The 23,615-nt window shown below is 33.4% G+C and overlaps 1 protein-coding gene across 1 annotated transcript in view; it reads left to right on the top strand.

Annotated features, from left to right (window-relative positions):
- Positions 1–1,223: 1,223 nt before the first annotated feature.
- The window catches only part of LOC139855400 (NAC domain-containing protein 2-like), a 79,401-nt gene continuing 57,009 nt past the window's right edge, over positions 1,224–23,615 (top strand). Inside the window, exon 1 of the mRNA XM_071844616.1 lies at positions 1,224–1,347. The gene's annotated coding sequence lies outside the window, so the exon portion shown is untranslated. The remainder of the gene's footprint in view (positions 1,348–23,615) is intronic.

Raw genomic sequence — 23,615 nt, forward strand, 5'->3', positions numbered from 1 at the left:
AAACTGCGGCATGAAGTCTCCAGATTAGTGTTGCCTTCGTACATGCTTAAAGTTAAAGGTGTTGTTAGTATGGCGGGTAGCAGATGGATAGTGATTTCTCTTATGAACTTCAAGGACGTCACAGAAGGTTCAAAAGGCCTTCTTACTTTGTCGCCACCCATCATAGCGTACCAATTATTGAGCATGCCATCCGCCACCCCTAGCTGTTCAATCTCTGCGCTCATAGATTCAGCCCCCCACCAAGATTAGAGTTTGAATCAATTCTTGGCGAGCTTCGTCTCTTGTTTTTCGTCTTGATTAGCCCAAGCGTCTCAGACGTGATGCGTGTTGAATCCCTTGGCGGGGCGTTGGATGCTCTGGTCTGTGTTTCTGCGCAACCAGTGTGCAATGAAGGTAGCACGTAACCCGCTTCTCTCAAAAACCTTGTAGCCTCCCCATTTGAAATGGTTCTCTCCTTCATTGAAAGGAACCGGACGTTCCGGTTGTGACCCGGGGAGTAGAGATGCTACCGAAATGGAGCCTATCTGGCTCGATTCGTTCCGAAAAACGCCCCCTATGAACGTGTCCCCTCCAAAGTGACGAAGTCACTCTCGACATTGGGGCGTAATGGGTCGTACTATTCTTTCGAAGTGATTGGGATTGGTGTAGGACCAGTCACTTGATTTGATCCACGGATGATGCCAAATGATCAAGCCAAGATTCAGCTTGAGTGCAAAAAAGGGGTGAAAGAGACTCAAACCTCGAATAACTTTATTCTCAATAAAGGTTTGTTTTCAACAAAGTAAAACTTATACTCATATAAAACATTTAGTTAAAAAGTTTTTCTTTTTGTTATTATTATCATTATGTTTTATTAGGTCATTATAAAGACGAAGGATAATAAAAAAAGATAAAGAAATATAATAAATTATTCTTTTAAATAATAGTAATAAAGAAAGAATTTTGTTAACAACAATCTTTAATATTTAAGATTGTCGTTAACGTGCTTTGTATAATAGTACGTCTCGGTTATCAATGATTTTTTAACTGACGATAAAAACGTTGTAATCATATAAAACACGTTAACGACAACCTTTATTACTGCCATTAGCAAAATTTTGTTTGTTTGTATATTTTGTTTAATAAAGTTGTTACTTACTTTTTTCAAAAAAAAAAGATAATTATAATAATAAAAAATAATTATAATAATTGGATCCGTATTCATACTTGCGGAAATTTCGCATCAACAGTTTCATATAAAATTGAGTTGAAATTGAATTCCCCTATTATGAGACCCTAGAGTCGAGTACAAATAAAAGAATCGGATAAATAAAACATTATAACAGAGTTCGAGCTCATGATTCAAAGGTAATATTTTCCTATTTGTTTCGAATTAATTATTTTTTGTTATAATTCAGTAGGCTTATAACTACCTTTAATGGTTATAAGAACAAAGAGAGAAAAAGAGAGAAGAAAGAGAGAAGAAATATTGATATTGATATTTCAAGAGAAATGGTACACCTTAAATGGCTACCATACATGTCTATTTATAGTATAAAATATTACTATGCAAGAAATATAATAATAATAAAATTAACATCCAATCTAGATATTTTATAACACTCCCCCTTGGATGACAATTTTATTAGAGAATAACTAGTACTGCCTCGTTAAAAACCTTGCTAAAGAAAACTCATTGGGATAAAACTTTAGCTAAGGGAAAAAGAGTGCAGTATAGAGTTGACTCCCCCTCAAGTAGGCAACGCCTGAGTTGTTACATCTTCTGAACATGCCTCATGCCAATATTATGAACGTGTGTTCTGAAAATAGCAGTTGGCAGTGCTTTGGTATAAAGATCAGCAGAGTTGTTGATTGAACGTATCTCATTTTAATCTGGTTGTCTTTTACGAGATCTTGAGTATATGAGAAGAATCTGAGGTTTTCATCTGAAACTGTATCATCTAAATCTTTTATGTAGAAGTTTAGCCCCTGTGATTTGTCTACAATCTCCTTCATGGTTTGCTCAAACCCTTGTTTCAATTCATATTCCCTTGTAGTCTTTTCTGAGCCTTACCAATATACTATTCTTTTCCATCAAACTTATGACCGTTAAGACCGTTTATAGCTTTAGCGCCTCGTCAGCATTTATGTTTTGTTCTGTCATTTTTGATACTCTTCTTTCATTTGTATTATGTAAGCTGTATTATCTTCATAGATAGTTGTTACGCTTTTATAGCGTTCTAGTCCACAAGAATCAATAATGATTTGTATCATTGATCTTAACTAAAATCATTCCCGAGTAGCTTCATGTAATGCAATCACTTCGGCATGATTTGATGATGTTGCAACAAGTGTTTGTTTTGAGAACGTCATGATATTGCGGTGCCTCCATTTAGGAATACATATCCAGTTTGAGATTTAGCTTTATGTAGATCGGATAAATAATCTGCATCTGTATAACCAAACAAATCTTGTTTCAAGTTGTTAAAATAAAATAATTATAAATCAGTAGTTCCCCGAAGGTATCAAACTATTTGTTTGATCCCATTCCAATGTCTTTTGGTAGGGGCTGAGCTGAACCTTGTCAACAAATTAACTGCAAAAGAAATGTCAGATCTTGTATAATCTATAAGATACATAAGAACCTCAATTGCACTAAAATATAGAACTTTCGATCTGTTAAAATTTTCATGATCTTCGCAGGGATGAAATAGATCAGTGTCAATATTGAGTGATCTAACAACAATGAGTTTGTCTTTAAAAAAAATGTTTTAAAATCTTTTCGGTATAAGTTGTTTGATGTACAAGTAAACCATTAGGCATATGCTCAATTTGCAATCCAAGGTAATACTTGGTTTTTTCAAGATCTTTCATTTCAAAATAATTCTTTAGAAGTTGAATGATTTCATAGATCTCTTTATTTGTTCATATGATGTTAAGAACATTGACATAAACAACTACGATCTCATATCCGAACATTGTTTTTATAAAACATACGTGCAAAAATAAGTTTATATTTATACCCTTTTTTTTATCAAGTAGTCATTTAATCGGTTATACCACATACGTCCCGTTTGTATAAACCCACTTAGAAATCTTTGTGATTTAATGGAATATATTCCCTTGGGTTTTACATTAGATGCTTATGATACCTTAACCCTTTAGGTATATTCATATATATCACTATTAAGTGATCCATACAGATAAGTAGTAACAACATTCATGAGATGCATTTAAATAACTACCAGGTTGATTAAGTATCTAATAAGTAATTGTATCCATTACAGGAGGATAATTTTTCCTCCTAATTCATTTCTGGTCTTTGTGGGAAATATTGAGTTACAAGTCTAGTTTTTCCTTGTAACTTCATTTGCACATTTCTTTTCGGATAAAAATTCATTTGTATCCCATACGTTTCACATCTTTAAAAGTGATAACGATTGATCCGAAAACTTTTCTTTTATCGAGCGATTCTAATTCAGCTCTTATTGCTCCTTTCCATTGAGCTCAATCATGTCCATTTTGTATATTCAATGACAGATTTTAGTTCCAGATCATCATCTTTATTCATGATGTCATTGTAACATTATATGAAAATATCTCATAGAGATTTTAGTTTCATTTCGATTCCATAATATTGCATAATTTATCGCAATTTTAGTATTTACATTTATCAATATCCTCTGCAGAAGGAATATTGATTTGTGGTTCTTCTTGAACACTTTCTCTTACCTCATTATCAGCTGATTTTCTTTTTCGAGGATTTTTATCTTCGGAACCAATTGATCTTCCACGTTTGATGCGTGGCAAAGACTCAACAGTGTCATTATTGCCAGCTTTTGGAATTTCAGTTCGAGCTGGAGCATTTATCGCTGGTATATATGATTTAGTCACTTTTTTATATCTGTAAATGCATAAAGTAATTAATTTGCAAGTTCTTGCATATGCATTATTTTTGAACTTTCGTTTCACATTCTTTTGTGCGAGTTCAATATACCTTAATTGATGTTCACATCATGAAGCATCATTTTATTTTTTATTTTTATTTCTCCCCCTAATCTAGGGAACAATGTTTTATTAAAATGACAATCAGCAAAACGTGCTGTAAAAACATCACCCATCATGGGTTCAATATATCTTATGATTGAAGATGTTTTATATCCAAAATATATTATCATCTTTCTTTGAAGAACCATTTTATTGTGTTGTGGTGATACAATTGGAACATACACTGCACAATCAATGTTTTAAGGTAGAAAATATTTGGCTCTTGGCCAAAATCAAGTATTAAGTGAAAATATTTACGACTTCCACATGGTATAATGCGAATTAATGTCGCAGCATGTAAATTTACATGTCCACATATAAATATTGAGAGATTTGTACTCATTATCAATTGTCTAGTTATTAGCTGTAAGCGTTTATCTATTGATTCAGCTAAACCAATTTTGTGTATGCACATGAGCAACTGGATGTTCAACAACAATCCCTGTAGATATATAATGATCATTAAATGCTTGAGATGTTAACTCACCAGCATTATCAAGTCTCATCCTTTTAATGGTGTAATCAGAATAATATGTTCTCAATTTAATAATTTGTGCAAGAAACTTTGCAAATGCCATATTACGGCTTGATAACATACAAATATGAGACCATCCGCTAGATGCGTCTATTAGAACCATGAAATATCAAAATGGTCCACATGATGGATGAATTGGTCCATATATATGTGATTTTTCATTAATCACCATATGTGCTTTTCATATGTACTTTTCATCATATATCCTTTACACCATATGCGCTTTTAATCATATGCGCTGCGATTTTCATCATATGCGCCTTTTATCATATGCACTTTTAATCATATGCGCTGCGCTTTTCATTATATGCGCTTTTCAACATGTGCGCTTTTAATCAGATGCTCTGCGCTTTTCATTGTATGCGCTTTTCATCATGTGCGTTTTTAATCATATGCGCTGCGCTTTTTATCATATGCACTTTTCATCATATGCACTTTTTATCATATGTGTTTTTCATTATCATCATATGTGATTTTCATTAATCATCATATGTAAATCGGGACTAAGTCTTGGTAGGTTTTTTTTTTTTTTTTTAATAACATGATTCCTTGTCGGTGATGCTTAGATATTTTTCATTTTCTGTAATCATATCCATTATGATATATATATAAGAGAAACTTAACAAATTTATTTGAGAGAAAAACAAGACTTTATCTATCAGAAAATACGTACCATTTGGTAACATGAATTTTACCTTTCTCGTTCATTTTATCAAGTTTGCAATACCTGATATAGTATTTATAATTCCTTCAGTTGATTTCAAATTAATGAAATATTTCTTAGATTTGAGTATAGTGTGTGTGTGGTACCAATATATGCAATACAAATATTCCCACCATGTGATTGATTTTGTACTTTAGCAGTATTCATATTAAAATTTCAACAAGATAATCAAAAATCTTTTACCTGCAAACAAGTTACAATCCGCAGTACATAAAAGATAACACCTAATAAACATATGTGTTATGGTCTAAAATTATTTATTTAGGAGTGACACATAATGTAGTGACCCGAACTTTTCCATGTTTATATATATTAATTGAGATTGATATTTACATGATTAAATGTTTCCAACATGTTAAGCAATCAAACTTGTTAAGACTTGATTAATTGAAATATGTTTCATATAGACAATTGACCACCCAAGTTGACCGGTGATTCACGAACGTTAAAACTTGAAACTATATGATGACATATATATGGATATATATATAGTTAACATGATACTATGATAAGTAAACATATCATTAAGTATATTAACAATGAACTACATATGTAAAAACAAGACTACTAACTTAATGATTTTTAAACGAGACATATATGTAACGATTATCGTTGTAAAGATATTTAATGTATATATATCATATTAAGAGATATTCATACATGATAATATCATGATAATATAATAATTTAAAATCTCATTTGATATTATAAACATTGGGTTAACAACATTTAACAAGATCGTTAACCTAAAGGTTTCAAAACAACACTTACATGTAACGACTAACGATGACTTAACGACTCAGTTAAAATGTATATACATGTAGTGTTTTAATATGTATTTATACACTTTTGAAAGACTTCACTACACTTATCAAAATACTTCTACTTAACAAAAATGCTTACAATTACATCCTCGTTCAGTTTCATCAACAATTCTACTCGTATGCACCCGTATTCGTACTCGTACAATACACAGCTTTTAGATGTATGTACTATTGGTATATACACTCCAATGATCAGCTCTTAGCAGCCCATGTGAGTCACCAAACACATGTGGGAATCATCATTTGGCAACTAGCATGAAATATCTCATAAAATTACAAAAATATGAGTAATCATTCATGACTTATTTACATGAAAACAAAATTACATATCCTTTATATCTAATCCATACACCAACGACCAAAAACACCTACAAACACTTTCATTCTTCAATTTTCTTCATCTAATTGATCTCTCTCAAGTTCTATCTTCAAGTTCTAAGTGTTCTTCATAAATTCCAAAAGTTCTAGTTTCATAAAATCAAGAATACTTTCAAGTTTGCTAGCTCACTTCCAATCTTGTAAGGTGATCATCCAACCTCAAGAAATCTTTGTTTCTTACAGTAGGTTATCATTCTAATACAAGGTAATAATCATATTCAAACTTTGGTTCAATTTCTATAACTATAACAATCTTATTTCAAGTGATGATCTTACTTGAACTTGTTTTCGTGTCATGATACTGCTTCAAGAACTTCGAGCCATCCAAGGATCCATTGAAGCTAGATCCATTTTTCTCTTTTCCAGTAGGTTTATCCAAGGAACTTAAGATAGTAATGATGTTCATAACATCATTCTATTCATACATATAAAGCTATCTTATTCGAAGGTTTAAACTTGTAATCACTAGAACATAGTTTAGTTAATTCTAAACTTGTTCGCAAACAAAAGTTAATCCTTCTAACTTGACTTTTAAAATCAACTAAACACATTTTCTATATCTATATGATATGCTAACTTAATGATTTAAAACCTGGAAACACGAAAAACACCGTAAAACCGGATTTACGCCGTCGTAGTAACACCGCGGGCTGTTTTGGGTTAGTTAATTAAAAACTATGATAAACTTTGATTTTAAAGTTTTTATTCTGAGAAAATGATTTTTATTATGAACATGAAACTATATCCAAAAATTATGGTTAAACTCAAAGTGGAAGTATGTTTTCTAAAATGGTCATCTAGACGTCGTTCTTTCGACTGAAATGACTACCTTTACAAAAACGACTTGTAACTTATTTTTCCGACTATAAACCTATACTTTTCTGTTTAGATTCATAAAATAGAGTTCAATATGAAACCATAGCAATTTGATTCACTCAAAACGGATTTAAAATGAAGAAGTTATGGGTAAAACAAGATTGGATAATTTTTCTCATTTTAGCTACGTGAAAATTGGTAACAAATCTATTCCAACCATAACTTAATCAACTTGTATTGTATATTATGTAATCTTGAGATACCATAGACACGTATACAATGTTTCGACCTATCATGTCGACACATCTATATATATTTCGGAACAACCATAGACACTCTATATGTGAATGTTGGAGTTAGCTATACAGGGTTGAGGTTGATTCCAAAATATATATAGTTTGAGTTGTGATCAATACTGAGATACGTATACACTGGGTCGTGGATTGATTCAAGATAATATTTATCGATTTATTTCTATACATCTAACTGTGGACAACTAGTTGTAGGTTACTAACGAGGACAGCTGACTTAATAAACTTAAAACATCAAAATATATTAAAAGTGTTGTAAATATATTTTGAACATACTTTGATATATATGTATATATTGTTATAGGTTCGTGAATCAACCAGTGGCCAAGTCTTACTTCCCGACGAAGTAAAAATCTGTGAAAGTGAGTTATAGTCCCACTTTTAAAATCTAATATTTTTGGGATGAGAATACATGCAGGTTTTATAAATGATTTACAAAATAGACACAAGTACGTGAAACTACATTATATGGTTGAATTATCGAATTCGAATATGCCCCTTTTTATTAAGTCTGGTAATCTAAGAATTAGGGAACATACACCCTAATTGACGCGAATCCTAAAGATAGATCTATTGGGCCTAACAAACCCCATCCAAAGTACCGGATGCTTTAGTACTTCGAAATTTATATCATATCCGAAGGGTGTCCCGGAATGATGGGGATATTCTTATATATGCATCTTGTTATTGTCGGTTACCAGGTGTTCACCATATGAATGATTTTTATCTCTATGTATGGGATGTGTATTGAAATATGAAATCTTGTGGTCTATTGTTACGATTTGATATATATAGGTTAAACCTATAACTCACCAACATTTTTGTTGACGTTTAAAGCATGTTTATTCTCAGGTGAATATTAAGAGCTTCCGCTGTTGCATACTAAAATAAGGACAAGATTTGGAGTCCATGTTTGTATGATATTGTGTAAAAACTGCATTCAAGAAACTGATTTCGATGTAACATATTTGTATTGTAAACCATTATGTAATGGTCGTGTGTAAACAGGATATTTTAGATTATCATTATTTGATAATCTACGTAAAGCTTTTAAACCTTTATTTATGAAATAAAGGTTATGGTTTGTTTTAAAAATGAATGCAGTCTTTGAAAAACGTCTCATATAGAGGTCAAAACCTCGCAACGAAATCAATTAATATGGAACGTTTTTATTCAATAAGAAAGGGACATTTCAGTTGGTATCCGAGCATTGGTCTTAGAGAACCAGAAAATTTGCATTAGTGTGTCTTATCGAGTTTGTTAGGATGCATTAGTGAGTCTGGACTTCGACCGTGTTTTCTTTAAAAATGATTGCTTAACATTTTTGTTGGAACCTATATATTTTTAACATATGAATATTATGTGATATATTAATCTCTTAACGTGTTTGATATTATGTGATAGATGTCTACCTCTAGAACAAGTCCCATTGACTCACCTAATAATAATGAAGAGTCAAATGTAAATTGGAATGATTTGTGGACTGATTCACAAGTTCCCGAAGAGGAACCGGAAGAAGAGTCGGAACCAGAAGAAGAATCGGAACCGGAAGAAGAATCGGAACCGGATGAAGAAATAGAACCGGTGGGGGAAATAATAAAACGGTTAAGTAAAAGAAAATCCTCAACCAACCGACCAAAGTTAATTATGGTCAATGGTGTTTCCGCCAAGGAAGCAAAATATTGGGAGGATTACCAATTCTCCGATGAATCGGATTCCGACAAGAATTCCGATGATGTTATAGAAATTACCCCAACTGAATTTAAAAAGGCAAAAGAAAATAATAAGGGAAAGGGCATAAAAATAGAGAAATCTAATTCCAACCCCGATGAACTTTATATGTATCATCAACCCCCGAAGTCCTTAAGTTGTAACAATGACCCGGGAACCTCTAAACCACCAGGTTTTTCTAAACCAATGTGGACAACGACGGCTCGTATTAGGGGAACATCATATATCCCTAGAAACTTGGCAAAACGAACCAAAACCGAAGAAGAAGAAACGAGCGAGTCGGAATAAGATAGTTGTATTCGTGTGGTGTAATATATGTAATATAGTGTTCTTATGCTTTATGATATTTGTAAAAATTGCTTGTATTAATAAGTATTTTTTTTATGAATCTAACTCTTGTCTATTTTACAGTTTAAAAACACAAAATGGATAGACAACCCAATATTTTAAGAGACCTACCCGGAGACATGATTGATGAAATCTTGTCTAGAGTCGGCCAGAATTCCTCGGCACAACTATTTAAGGCGAGATCAGTTTGTAAGACATTCGAAGAACGTTCCAAGAATGTCTTGGTTTATAAGAGACTTTCGTTTGAAAGATGGGGGATATCACATTGGGAAACCCATAAGTTACGATGTGTTTACTTTGACGCATATATTGCGGGGAACCCAAATGCTATTTTACGCAACGGGTTAAGAAATTATTTTGACTCAATATATCCGAATATTGGACTTCGTGATTTAGAAAAAGCGGCTAACATGCAACATAAAGATGCATGTTATGCTTACGGATTAGTAATGTTCGCTTCTCACCAAAGTGAGAACAAGAACATCGGGCTACAACTATTAAACAAAACGTTTCCACAAGTGACGGAGTCGGTAATTGGGGTGAGAAATGAGGTTTTTAGATTATTACGGGACTGTTGGACATTACGTAACCCTCGTCCCTTTGATGACGTTACAACACGCTGTCTTATCAACGGCCATAACGGTTATGTTGCACAAGACCAAGGATGGGAAGTAGTCCTAGTAAAACCAGAATGCATGACTTGTTTCTAGACGTATGAATTACGTGTCTTTATTGCCTTTGCTGAACGACTTGTGTACTAGCTAGAATTATCTTCACAACTATCTTGTATCAAAGTTATTGTGTGCTATATTTCATGCTTTATGTAAAATAAGCGGTATTGTAAGTTTGTAAAATATTGTATAAAAGTTTGAACGCGAAATATTATTATAATCAGTTTTTCATATAGAATTGTAGTAGTTGAATTGTATATTAGCTACTAAGTATGAACTTAACAGGTAGGTACTACCCGAATTTAAACTTATAAAACGCTAATATGAAGAAAAAGCTTTTATAAATGAGTTCATATTATGCTACGAAATACTATTAACTACTCTTAATATTCTGTATGATTAACTTGTTCCATTTAACTATTTTGAAGGAAATGGCACCGAATACTCGACACACCGTGAATATGAATGAAGAGGAATTCCGTACTTTTCTAGCTTCAAACATAGCTGCAGTACAGGCTGCGCTACATACCAACAATAACCTTGGATCTAGCAGTACAGGAAATCGTGTAGGATGCACCTACAAAGAATTCACTGCCTGCAAACCTTTGGAATTTGATGGAACCGAAGGACCGATCGGATTGAAACGGTGGACCGAGAAGGTTGAATCGGTGTTTGCCATAAGTAAGTGTACTGAAGAGGACAAAGTGAAGTACGCTACGCATACCTTCACAGGTTCTGCGTTAACATGGTGGAATACCTATCTAGAGCAAGTGGGACAAGATGATGCGTACGCACTACCGTGGTCAGCATTCAAGCACTTGATGAACGAGAAGTACCGTCCCAGAACCGAGGTCAATAAGCTCAAGACAGAACTTAGAGGGTTACGAACCCAAGGATTTGATATTACCACGTACGAAAGACGATTCACAGAATTGTGCCTATTGTGTCCGGGAGCATTCGAAGATGAGGAAGAGAAGATCGACGCGTTTGTGAAAGGATTACCGGAAAGAATCCAAGAAGATATAAGTTCACACGAGCCCGCCTCCATACAACAGGCATGTAGAATGGCTCACAAACTAGTGAACCAGATTGAAGAAAGAATTAAAGAACAGACTGCTGAAGAGGCCAATGTGAAGCAAGTCAAAAGAAAGTGGGAGGAAAACGGTGATAAGAATCACCAATACAACAACAACAGCAATTACAACAATAATCGCAACAATTATCCCAACAATCGCAACATCAATCGCAACTACAACAAACGGCCCAACAACAACAACAACAACAACAGCAACTACAACAATCATCCCAACAACAATAATAACCGCAACAACAACAACAACAACAACAATCAGAAGCAGCTATGCCAAAGGTGTGAAAAGAATCACTCGGGGTTCTGCACCAAATTTTGCAACAAGTGTAAAAGAAATGGTCATAGCGCGGCGAAGTGTGAGGTCTACGGACCAGGGGTTAATAGAACGAAAGGAACAAATGGTGTCGGAACGAGTAATGGCGGAGCAAGTAGTGTCAGAGCAAGTTATGCCAATGTAGTTTGTTATAAATGTGGAAAACCAGGCCACATTATTAGAAATTGCCCGAACCAGGAGAACACGAATGGACAAGGCCGTGGAAGAGTTTTCAATATTAATGCGGTAGAGGCACAAGAAGACCCGGAGCTTGTTACGGGTACGTTTCTTATTGACAATAAATCTGCTTACGTTTTATTTGATTCGGGTGCGGATAGAAGCTATATGAGTAGAGATTTTTGTGCTAAATTAAGTTGTCCATTGACGCCTTTGGATAGTAAATTTTTACTCGAATTAGCAAATGGTAAATTAATTTCAGCAGATAATATATGTCGGAATCGAGAAATTAAACTGGTTAGCGAAACATTTAAGATTGATTTGATACCAGTAGAGTTAGGGAGTTTTGATGTGATAATCGGTATGGACTGGTTGAAAGAAGTGAAAGCGGAGATCGTTTGTTACAAAAATGCAATTCGCATTATACGAGAAAAAGGAAAACCCTTAATGGTGTACGGAGAAAAGGGCAACACGAAGCTACATCTTATTAGTAATTTGAAGGCACAAAAACTAATAAGAAAAGGTTGCTATGCTGTTCTAGCACATGTCGAGAAAGTACAAACTGAAGAAAAGAGCATCAATGATGTTCCCATTGCAAAAGAATTTCCCGATGTATTTCCGAAAGAATTACCGGGATTACCCCCACATCGATCCGTTGAATTTCAAATAGATCTTGTACCAGGAGCTGCACCAATAGCTCGTGCTCCTTACAGACTCGCACCCAGCGAGATGAAAGAACTGCAAAGCCAATTACAAGAACTTTTAGAGCGTGGTTTCATTCGACCAAGCACATCACCGTGGGGAGCTCCTGTTTTGTTTGTCAAGAAGAAAGATGGTACATTCAGGTTATGTATCGACTACCGAGAGTTGAACAAACTTACCATCAAGAACCGCTACCCACTACCGAGAATCGACGACTTATTTGATCAACTACAAGGCTCGTCTGTTTATTCAAAGATTGACTTACGTTCCGGGTATCATCAAATGCGGGTGAAAGAAGATGATATTCCAAAGACTGCTTTCAGAACACGTTACGGTCATTACGAGTTTATGGTCATGCCGTTTGGTTTAACTAATGCACCAGCTGTGTTCATGGACCTTATGAACCGAGTGTGTGGACCATACCTTGACAAGTTTGTCATTGTTTTTATTGATGACATACTTATTTACTCAAAGAATGACCAAGAACATGGTGAACATTTGAGAAAGGTGTTAGAAGTATTGAGGAAGGAAGAATTGTACGCTAAGTTTTCAAAGTGTGCATTTTGGTTGGAAGAAGTTCAATTCCTCGGTCACATAGTGAACAAAGAAGGTATTAAGGTGGATCCGGCAAAGATAGAAACTGTTGAAAAGTGGGAAACCCCGAAAACTCCGAAACACATACGCCAGTTTTTAGGACTAGCTGGTTACTACAGAAGGTTCATCCAAGACTTTTCCAGAATAGTAAAACCCTTGACTGCATTAACGCATAAAGGGAAGAAATTTGAATGGAATGATGAACAAGAGAAAGCGTTTCAGTTATTGAAGAAAAAGCTAACTACGGCACCTATATTGTCATTGCCTGAAGGGAATGATGATTTTGTGATTTATTGTGATGCATCAAAGCAAGGTCTCGGTTGTGTATTAATGCAACGAACGAAGGTGATTGCTTATGCGTCTAGACAATTGAAGATTCACGAACAAAATTATACGACGCATGATTTGGAATTAGGCGCGGTTGTTTTTGCATTAAAGACTTGGAGGCACTACTTATATGGGGTCAAAAGTATTATATATACCGACCACAAAAGTCTTCAACACATATTTAATTAGAAACAACTGAATATGAGGCAGCGTAGGTGGATTGAATTATTGAATGATTACGACTTTGAGATTCGTTACCACCCGGGGAAGGCAAATGTGGTAGCCGATGCCTTGAGCAGGAAGGACAGAGAACCCATTCGAGTAAAATCTATGAATATAATGATTCATAATAACATTACTACTCAAATAAAGGAGGTGCAACAAGGAGTTTTAAAAGAGGGAAATTTAAAGGATGAAATACCCAAAGGATCGGAGAACCATCTTAATATTCGGGAAGACGGAACCCGGTATAGGGCTGAAAGGATTTGGGTACCAAAATTTGGAGATATGAGAGAAATGGTACTTAGAGAAGCTCATAAAACCAGATACTCAATACATCCTGGAACGGGGAAGATGTACAAGGATCTCAAGAAACATTTTTGGTGGCCGGGTATGAAAGCCGATGTTGCTAAATACGTAGGAGAATGTTTGACGTGTTCTAAGGTCAAAGCTGAGCATCAGAAACCATCAGGTCTACTTCAACAACCCGAAATCCCGGAATGGAAATGGGAAAACATTACCATGGATTTCATCACTAAATTGCCAAGGACTGCAAGTGGTTTTGATACTATTTGGGTAATAGTTGATCGTCTCACCAAATCAGCACACTTCCTACCAATAAGAGAAGATGACAAGATGGAGAAGTTAGCACGACTGTATTTGAAGGAAGTCATCTCCAGACATGGAATACCAATCTCTATTATCTCTGATAGGGATGGCAGATTTATTTCAAGATTCTGGCAGACATTACAGCAAGTATTAGGAACTCGTCTAGACATGAGTACTGCCTATCATCCACAAACTGATGGGCAGAGCGAAAGGACGATACAAACGCTTGAAGACATGCTACGAGCATGTGTTATTGATTTCGGAAACAGTTGGGATCGACATCTACCGTTAGCAGAATTTTCCTACAACAACAGCTACCATTCAAGCATTGAGATGGCGCCGTTTGAAGCACTTTATGGTAGAAAGTGCAGGTCTCCGATTTGTTGGAGTGAAGTGGGGGATAGACAGATTACGGGTCCGGAGATTATACAAGAAACTACCGAGAAGATCATCCAAATTCAACAACGGTTGAAAACCGCCCAAAGTCGACAAAAGTGCTACGCTGACATTAAAAGAAAAGATATAGAATTTGAAATTGGAGAGATGGTCATGCTTAAAGTTGCACCTTGGAAAGGCGTTGTTCGATTTGGTAAACGAGGGAAATTAAATCCAAGGTATATTGGACCATTCAAGATTATTGATCGTGTCGGACCAGTAGCTTACCGACTAGAGTTACCTCAACAACTCGCGGCTGTACATAACACTTTCCACGTCTCGAATTTAAAGAAATGTTTTGCTAAAGAAGATCTCACTATTCCGTTAGATGAAATCCAAATCAACGAAAAACTTCAATTCACCGAAGAACCCGTCGAAATAATGGATCGTGAGGTTAAAAGACTTAAGCAAAACAAGATACCAATTGTTAAGGTTCGATGGAATGCTCGTAGAGGACCCGAGTTCACCTGGGAGCGTGAAGATCAGATGAAGAAGAAATACCCGCATCTATTTCCAGAAGATTCGTCAACACCTTCAACAGCTTAAAATTTCGGGACGAAATTTATTTAACGGGTAGGTACTGTAGTGACCCGAACTTTTCCATGTTTATATATATTAATTGAGATTGATATTTACATGATTAAATGTTTCCAACATGTTAAGCAATCAAACTTGTTAAGACTTGATTAATTGAAATATGTTTCATATAGACAATTGACCACCCAAGTTGACCGGTGATTCACGAACGTTAAAACTTGAAACTATATGATGACATATATATGGATATATATATAGTTAACATGATACTATGATAAGTAAACATATCATTAAGTATATTAACAATGAACTACATATGTAAAAACAAGACTACTAACTTAATGATTTTTAAACGAGACATATATGTAACGATTATCGTTGTAAAGATATTTAATGTATATATATCATATTAAGAGATATTCATACATGATAATATCATGATAATATAATAATTTAAAATCTCATTTGATATTATAAACATTGGGTTAACAACATTTAACAAGATCGTTAACCTAAAGGTTTCAAAACAACACTTACATGTAACGACTAACGATGACTTAACGACTCAGTTAAAATGTATATACATGTAGTGTTTTAATATGTATTTATACACTTTTGAAAGACTTCAATACACTTATCAAAATACTTCTACTTAACAAAAATGCTTACAATTACATCCTCGTTCAGTTTCATCAACAATTCTACTCGTATGCACCCGTATTCGTACTCGTACAATACACAGCTTTTAGATGTATGTACTATTGGTATATACACTCCAATGATCAGCTCTTAGCAGCCCATGTGAGTCACCAAACACATGTGGGAACCATCATTTGGCAACTAGCATGAAATATCTCATAAAATTACAAAAATATGAGTAATCATTCATGACTTATTTACATGAAAACAAAATTACATATCCTTTATATCTAATCCATACACCAACGACCAAAAACACCTACAAACACTTTCATTCTTCAATTTTCTTCATCTAATTGATCTCTCTCAAGTTCTATCTTCAAGTTCTAAGTGTTCTTCATAAATTCCAAAAGTTCTAGTTTCATAAAATCAAGAATACTTTCAAGTTTGCTAGCTCACTTCCAATCTTGTAAGGTGATCATCCAACCTCAAGAAATCTTTGCTTCTTACAGTAGGTTATCATTCTAATACAAGGTAATAATCATATTCAAACTTTGGTTCAATTTCTATAACTATAACAATCTTATTTCAAGTGATGATCTTACTTGAACTTGTTTTCGTGTCATGATACTGCTTCAAGAACTTCGAGCCATCCAAGGATCCATTGAAGCTAGATCCATTTTTCTCTTTTCCAGTAGGTTTATCCAAGGAACTTAAGGTAGTAATGATGTTCATAACATCATTCTATTCATACATATAAAGCTATCTTATTCGAAGGTTTAAACTTGTAATCACTAGAACATAGTTTAGTTAATTCTAAACTTGTTCGCAAACAAAAGTTAATCCTTCTAACTTGACTTTTAAAATCAACTAAACACATTTTCTATATCTATATGATATGCTAACTTAATGATTTAAAACCTGGAAACACGAAAAACACCGTAAAACCGGATTTACGCCGTCGTAGTAACACCGCGGGCTGTTTTGGGTTAGTTAATTAAAAACTATGATAAACTTTGATTTTAAAGTTTTTATTCTGAGAAAATGATTTTTATTATGAACATGAAACTATATCCAAAAATTATGGTTAAACTCAAAGTGGAAGTACGTTTTCTAAAATGGTCATCTAGACGTCGTTCTTTCGACTGAAATGACTACCTTTACAAAAACGACTTGTAACTTATTTTTCCGACTATAAACCTATACTTTTCTGTTTAGATTCATAAAATAGAGTTCAATATGAAACCATAGCAATTTGATTCACTCAAAACGGATTTAAAATGAAGAAGTTATGGGTAAAACAAGATTGGATAATTTTTCTCATTTTAGCTACGTGAAAATTGGTAACAAATCTATTCCAACCATAACTTAATCAACTTGTATTGTATATTATGTAATCTTGAGATACCATAGACACGTATACAATGTTTCGACCTATCATGTCGACACATCTATATATATTTCGGAACAACCATAGACACTCTATATGTGAATGTTGGAGTTAGCTATACAGGGTTGAGGTTGATTCCAAAATATATATAGTTTGAGTTGTGATCAATACTGAGATACGTATACACTGGGTCGTGGATTGATTCAAGATAATATTTATCGATTTATTTCTATACATCTAACTGTGGACAACTAGTTGTAGGTTACTAACGAGGACAGCTGACTTAATAAACTTAAAACATCAAAATATATTAAAAGTGTTGTAAATATATTTTGAACATACTTTGATATATATGTATATATTGTTATAGGTTCGTGAATCAACCAGTGGCCAAGTCTTACTTCCCGACGAAGTAAAAATCTGTGAAAGTGAGTTATAGTCCCACTTTTAAAATCTAATATTTTTGGGATGAGAATACATGCAGGTTTTATAAATGATTTACAAAATAGACACAAGTACGTGAAACTACATTATATGGTTGAATTATCGAAATCGAATATGCCCCTTTTTATTAAGTCTGGTAATCTAAGAATTAGGGAACATACACCCTAATTGACGCGAATCCTAAAGATAGATCTATTGGGCCTAACAAACCCCATCCAAAGTACCGGATGCTTTAGTACTTCGAAATTTATATCATATCCGAAGGGTGTCCCGGAATGATGGGGATATTCTTATATATGCATCTTGTTATTGTCGGTTACCAGGTGTTCACCATATGAATGATTTTTATCTCTATGTATGGGATGTGTATTGAAATATGAAATCTTGTGGTCTATTGTTACGATTTGATATATATAGGTTAAACCTATAACTCACCAACATTTTTGTTGACGTTTAAAGCATGTTTATTCTCAGGTGAATATTAAGAGCTTCCGCTGTTGCATACTAAAATAAGGACAAGATTTGGAGTCCATGTTTGTATGATATTGTGTAAAAACTGCATTCAAGAAACTGATTTCGATGTAACATATTTGTATTGTAAACCATTATGTAATGGTCGTGTGTAAACAGGATATTTTAGATTATCATTATTTGATAATCTACTTAAAGCTTTTTAAACCTTTATTTATGAAATAAAGGTTATGGTTTGTTTTAAAAATGAATGCAGTCTTTGAAAAACGTCTCATATAGAGGTCAAAACCTCGCAACGAAATCAATTAATATGGAACGTTTTTATTCAATAAGAAAGGGACATTTCACATAACAAGTTAGACATCTTAGAAAATCAAAACATTCAAGTCTCAAGGTTGCTCAGGGTTTATTTAATTAAGATTTTTCAACAGATTCACTCTCGTTTTCTTTTCTTTTGGGACTTATTTGTAGAGCTAAACAAGATGTTCATGTATTCAAGAAATACTAGACTGATGATCCATGTTACCATATCATTAATAAGAATCTATGGGATTCTTATAAGCGCGTCTACTAACATCTTCAATTTTATTTGCATATATGTTTATATATATAGAATAAATTACAACTATATCATTATGGATACCATTTTGTAACACCCCAGCTTAACATGACCACAATATTGTCCGCTTTGCCCGTAGGCGCACGGCTTTTTTTTGACGACCACACACGAGAAGTACTTTCCCAGGAGGTCACCCGTCCTGGTAGTGCTCTCGCCCGAGCACGCTTAACTGCAGCATATGATATTTAAAAGATTACAAATTTATTAAATGCAGTTTAATGTATGTCATGAGAGCATGAGATTGCGAAATATAAATATAAAATGTGAATTTTTATTTGTTTATTTTTAAGGTTATAACGTGTAAATAAAAATATGGTATGATGTCTAGACATGAGAGAGAAATTTTAAGAGCTAAAAAAAAATTTGGTGCATGCTACTATGATTAAGTCAAAATATTGACAGGGTTAGTAAAAGTAATTTATTTTTCATCAAAATGGGTAAAAAGGTAAAAAAAAAATTAACAAGTGAATGTTAAGTGAAAGTTTCAATCTTAAATAATAAATATGTTAATTGAAAGTTTCATTATTTTTTTTTCAAAAGAGAACCATATTTGGTTCTAGCATTTACCAAAAAAGTTCTACATTTTTGATACAGAAGATAATGACACTTTACATTCAAAGTTTATATGTCATCTTTCTTGACAATTTTCTAAAGTGTTTTTACTTTTAAGTAATATGGATGTGATAAGGATATATATAAAAGTGTCTAATTTAATTTAACAATACAACTATATCATCTTAAAAAAATAAAGAACCGTTATTTTTGGTGGCCCAATCTTGGTTGGCCATAACTTTTCCATTTGTTCCATATGCAATCAAATTGCAATGTGCTGTAAAGTAATAATAGTTGTATCCCTTTTTACCAACTCTTTAAACTGTATATATATATAATCGACCCATATGAATACTTTAATTTATTCGACCTCATCTCCACTCATTTATACTAAATGTTATTATTCAACACCTTTTCCTCATAAGCATCAGTAGCAGTAGGGACTTTGTGGTGATTTGTTTGGTGTATTATAATTCAGGCGGTAGAACCGACCATATATAACTTAAATAACATAAATATAAATGTTAGTGAAGTTAATGAAAGTTAGATTACATAAATATAATTCAGGTGGTATAACCGACCATATATAACTTAAATAACATAAATATAAATGTTAGTGAAGTTAATAAAAGTTAGATTACATAAATATAATTCAGGCGGTATAACCGACCATATATAACTTTAATAACATAAATATAAATGTTAGTGAAGTTAATAAAAGTTAGATTACATAAATATAATTCAGGTGGTATAACTGACCATATATAACTTAAATAACATAAATATAAATGTTAGTGAAGTTAATAAAAGTTAGATTACATAAATATAATTCAGGTGGTATAACCGACCATATATAACTTAAATAACATAAATATAAATGTTAGTGAAGTTAATAAAAGTTAGTAAACATAAATGATAGTTAGGCGACAGTGTCGACAATATATAATTTAGGTGGCAGAGCCAACCATATAATAAGAACAATACAAATGCACTAAGAACTTAATAAAAATTAGTAGTTCAAAATGTTAGTAGTCCAAAATTTGATATATTCGAGTCTAAAAATTATTAATAATATCATACCTTGATTAGTGACTCGTGATCGTTTGAGATATCCTTTGATTACACTAAGCTCTTCGTGCTGATAACGTGTTATAATTCAGTAGGCTTATAACTACCTTTAATGGTTATAAGAACAAAGAGAGAAAAAGAGAGAAGAAAGAGAGAAGAAATATTGATATTGATATTTCAAGAGAAATGGTGCACCTTAAATGGCTACCATACATGTCTATTTATAGTATAAAATATTACTATGCAAGAAATATAATAATAATAAAATTAACATCCAATCTAGATATTTTATAACACTTTTTTTTTTAACTTTAATATATCAGTTTCATGTTAGCCGTAGAGGACAGATACTTGTGTTTATGTATTAAATAACGAAATAATACTATAATTATTATTCATTTTCAAAGCCTGTAGATGCACGTTCGATCTGTAAATACGGCTATTCTTGATAACGAAACACATCGGCATTGAACAAATATAATACCATAGATTAAATATACATGTAGCGAAAAAGTAAAAGTGGGATTAACTTTGGGTGATGATTTTGTGATTTAGTGACAGGAAACAAACGGCTGAACTTGAACTCGACCTAGATGAGCCAGTTGTCCAAAGCTAAAAAATATTTTATTGACAAAGGGGTAAACATTTATAAGGCCACATGCAATCGTTCATTTCTTTCACTGAACTTCTCTCCGCCACATCAGCGCCATATCAGCACAAACCCTTTCACATTCCTTTCACTAAACACTCACAATCATACACTCCATTTCCAACTTTAACCAATTTTAAATTATTACTTAAATACAATAAATAAATACAAATAACATTTTATTAAATAAAATTAAAACATTATATTATTAAAAATTTAAAACATTACATAATTAAATAAATAAATAAAATACAATAAATAACGCTAATTGTTTCGAACAATATAATCATTCGGGAGTGTCCAAATGTGTTCGATCACATTGTTGCGAAGGTTATGATGCGCTCTTCGATCTCGCATCTCTCGATCCACCCGATATTGGAGCTCAACTCTTTCCTGCAAGTACGTTGCGGCATGTTTTCTTGATGTCGGAGATAATCCTCTTCAAGGCCACATATGTTGCGCTCGTTGTCTTCGGTAATCATGTTGTGAAGTATAACACAAGTGTACATGATTCGACGTATTTTATTGATATTATAAGGTCTTGTTGGGTGTTTTAGTATTGCCCAACGACCTTGAAGAACACCGAAAGCTCGTTCCACGTCTTTTCTCGCGGCTTCTTGAAAACGTTTAAACTTTATATTTTTTGGCTCAAGTGGATATTTAAACGACTTGACAAGTGTTGCCCATTCTGGGTATATGCCATCTACCAGTTCATACCCTTTTGAGAATTCGTGCCCGTTGATAGTGTAATGAACCTCCGGAGCTCGACCATCCAATAAATCTTCGAACAAATCCGATTCATTATGAACATTAATATCATTGTTCGAACCCGCTGGACCAAAGAAAGCATGCCAAATCCACATATCGTAGGTGTGACGATCGCTCCAAATCCATATGGACGAACACGTCATTCATCAATTTCATTGTGAGGTATTTGACCTCTATATGATATGTTTTGTAAACATTGCATTCTTTTGAAAAAGCACACCATAAATGAATATTTAAATCAAAGGTTTCGACATCTGATGATTTCTACATATAGACAATCACCGTAAATAATAGTTTACAATAGTAATTCCGTTGACAATGCAGTCAAAATAAGATACATGGTGATGATTTGGTGAATGCAACGTTTTCTTGATAAATATGCCATGTAAGACTCCATGCACATAGCTTGTCTAACATATAAGCAAACAGCGGTTGGTGAGTTCATTGTTTTAGTGTTTCGCATAATCTGTATATAAAGGTGGATCACAAGATTTCAGTTGTTTCATCCAGAAACGTTTATCAAAATATTCTACAAGATTGAGCACCCTGGTAACTAAGCTTTAACGTTATAATAAGTACCCCTGTTTTAACATACATGCAACCAACATGTACAATACACGCAATCTAACGACCCATCCTAATCCACAAGGACGAATACATTACATTTGGTTACATTGCGAGGTACTAGACCTCTATATGATACATTTTACAAACATTGCATTCGTTTTTGAAAAGACAATCTTTCATTACATCGAAAGTTGACGGCATGCATACCATTTTATAATATATCTAACTATAATTGACTTAATAATAATCTTGATAAACTCAACGACTCGAATGCAACGTCTTTTGAAATATGTCCTGAATGACTCCAAGTAATGTCTCTAAAATGAGCAAGTGCACAGCGGAAGATTTCTTTCATACCTGAGAATAAACATGCTTTAAAGTGTCAACCAAAAGGTTGGTGAGTTCATTAGTTTAACATAAATAATCCTTTCCTAATTTTAATAGACCACAAGATTTCATACTTCCATTTCTCATAATCATACGTCCCATGCATAGAGACAAAAATATCATTCATATGGATTGAACACCTGGTAACCGACATTCACAATATGTATATAAGAATATCCCCATCATTCCGGGATCCTCCTTCGGACACGATATAAATTTCGAAGTATTAAAGCATCCGGTACTTTGGATTGGGCTTGTTGGGCCCGATAGATCTATCTTTAGAGTTCGCATCAATTAGGGTGTCTGTTCCCTAATTCTTAGATTACCAGACTTAATAAAAAAGGGCATATTCGATTTCGATCATTCAACCATATAATGTAGTTTCGATTACTTGTGTCTATTTCGTAAAACATTTATAAAAGCGCATGCATTTTCAGTCCCAAAAATATATATTGCAAAAGCATTTAAAAAGGGAGTGATGAAACTCACTATAATGTATTTTGTAGTAAAAATACATATGACGACATTGAACAATGCAGGGTTGGCCTCGGATTCACGAACCTATATCAAGTATTAACACATTATAGTATAAATCAATTAAGTTTATATATTTGTTATGTATTAATTATTCTTATAATATATTATGATACTTATTTGATATTTAATTAATGTTATATCAATAATATTAGTTGAA

The sequence above is a fragment of the Rutidosis leptorrhynchoides genome, chromosome 6, assembly GCF_046630445.1.
Source record: "Rutidosis leptorrhynchoides isolate AG116_Rl617_1_P2 chromosome 6, CSIRO_AGI_Rlap_v1, whole genome shotgun sequence".
Classification (NCBI taxonomy): Eukaryota; Viridiplantae; Streptophyta; class Magnoliopsida; order Asterales; family Asteraceae; genus Rutidosis; species Rutidosis leptorrhynchoides.